Source organism: Dasypus novemcinctus, chromosome 12 (assembly GCF_030445035.2).
Source record: "Dasypus novemcinctus isolate mDasNov1 chromosome 12, mDasNov1.1.hap2, whole genome shotgun sequence".
Classification (NCBI taxonomy): domain Eukaryota; kingdom Metazoa; phylum Chordata; class Mammalia; order Cingulata; family Dasypodidae; genus Dasypus; species Dasypus novemcinctus.
The window spans coordinates 29,477,246-29,479,877 of record NC_080684.1 but is presented as its reverse complement, the minus strand read 5'-3'; positions in this window follow the sequence as shown (position 1 = coordinate 29,479,877).

Below are 2,632 nucleotides of genomic sequence, written 5' to 3'. Positions count from 1 at the left end.
CTCCCCAAATCAGTCTGCAAGCGCCTCCTGTCCTATTAACCCCCCAATAGGCCGCTCAGGGCTTATGAATTCCCCAGTACTGCAGAGCCTCCAAAAAAAAAAAAAAACACGCCGCAGCAGCACCTGGTGCCCAGGTGCCACGGCTCTAGCCTACCCAAGGAGGGAGCTTTCCGCGCGCAGCCGGGACCCCCATGTATATTTTATAGACGTATTTTCTCTGTTACCTTCACACCAAATCGATGTCCAGATACCTCCTGTCCTGCAAAAATCCTGAAACAGCCTGGTCCCAAAGAGCCTCCAACGCTGCCCAGCTGCTTCTTTGCAGGAGATATTGTCAGGTAAGCTCACTCAGCCACCATCTTGCCCCGCTCCAGTAGTAGTGTATTCTCTTTTCTGTTTTTTTTTTATGAATACAAGTTAAAAGGATTAAGGTGAGGAATGATTTCAGCAGTGTTCAAAAAATCCTACCAGATTCTGAGTTTTCTCTTTAGTTTCATGGATGGTGAGAAATAGTATAAATTTCACAGTTTGTTGCAATTTCCAGTAATTTCACAAACTGGGCTAGGAAATAAATGTTAGCTGAATTTACCACCCTGACTTTATCTGTGGTATGGATGACTATAGCCTCTAACTCTCCCTGAGAATCTTCATCTGAGAAGATAATTATAGTGATATCATCTGTGTAGTAAGTACAGTAACTTGACCTTTACGGTTAACAGGTCCAAAACCACCTTAAAAGCGGTTAACAGGTCCAAAACCACCTTAAAAGCTTATATCGATAACACCAGCAAAACTAAATATATCCCTGTCACAAACTGGGGAATACATATTGAATCCAGTTCTTTCAAAAGGCAAAATGTCCTTGGTTTGACTCTGAAATTGGGATTGAGAAATTAAGTGTTAGCCTGTTCTATACTGGCCTAAAGCCACACTTGACTGGTTTGACTTCCTATATAACAGATGTTCTTAACCTTTTTTGTTCCATAGACCCCTTTGCTCCTCAGGTGAAAACCATGGTCCCCTTACTAAGTCCACACTATACTGTGTATTATTCCATAAATATATCACACCCACATCAACATGTTCCCATAAGAATAATGCTTTTTTGAATTTCAACTCAAACTCATGGACCTCTTGTTAAGAACTCCTGCTATGTAGGCTACCATATGAAGAAAAGCTTGAGCAATCAGACGAATCACCTGCTTAATTGTTATTCTACTGTCAAATTCACATGGTTATTTGACTTCCATACCAGTCAAGGAAGACTGTTACAAAGGGAGTGAAAATCAAGTCTTCCTTCAACTATTTCCTCAAGCAGAGCTGTGCCTTTCTGGAATTTTGTATAACTTAATGTTATTACTGAGAAAGGCTCAGGAAATTGCATAGTTCCCATTTATTACAGTCACTTAAAATCTGGAAAAAGGTGGACTTAATCAACATTCCCAGGAAAAGGCTGAAAGCAGAAAGCTCCATTCCTCTACATCTTTGTCAATCATGCCTTAGACATGACATGATCATAGAACTTTATCTCCAGTGACAGTTTACAACTTAAAAATAAACCCTTACACTAGTCCCTTCTGCATGACTTCTCCTACCTTCCAAATTTCAAACTCAGGCCTTTTAGAATGAACAGGTAAAAATATCATTGTTGGGGAAGGGGGAAAATGTTTTGATGTTGGATATATGGGAGTCCCCTATGTTGTATATGTGAATTACTGCGATCTAAAACTATTGTGGAGAGAAAATTAAAAATTAGGAAAAAAAAAAAAGAAAATATGTAGAAACTGAGGAAGAAATGAAAGAAATTGCCAGGCTGCTGTATATAAAGGGCAATACCTATTGCAGTGATGAAAGGCAAAATGTCAAAGACAAAGTTTTATCATACTTTTTCATTTTTTAATACCCCAATTTACTTTTACTTTATTTTAGTTTTTCTAAATTAGTTTGTATTCTATTTCTAATCTTTAAACCCATCACTATATTTCATTTTCCTATGAATTGAATTTGGCAATATATTAGGCTTCATTTTTTAATAAGTTTTAGACCACAGAGTGGTTCAAATATGGCAAAGGAGGAACACTGGTATGGGTGTTACTGATGGGGAGCACATGGTTGGGAGGGAGTTCTCCAGAGCATGTATATACGGTACATAAAACTGTTTGGATATATGTTGGATATTTTTATAGTAGTTACAGTTATAAATGACAACTGTGGAAGTGCTGACTTCCTACCAAGGGGAGCTCTATCACATTCCCCAATCGAACAGCAACAATCCCCCAAGTGCAATGGCAAAGACCAATGAAGAAAGATGATCTAATGATGAACCCTTGATACTGATGACTATGCTTATGAGCCTGTGTGCCTGAAATATGAACTAGGCCTAGACCTGCAGGATACCTAAGAGTTACCTCCTGAGAGCCTCCATGTTGTTCAAACATGGTCACTCTCTAAGCCAAACTCAGCATGTAAATGCATTACCTTCCTCCCAGCATTGGACATGACTTCTGGGGATGAGTCTCCCTGGCACCAAAGTATTACTACCAATCACTAACTGGTGATGCAACTAGAAAGAGACCTTGAATAAAACGGTCAACTCAGAGCAGCAGACTATCTCAGCCTATATGTAGGATCA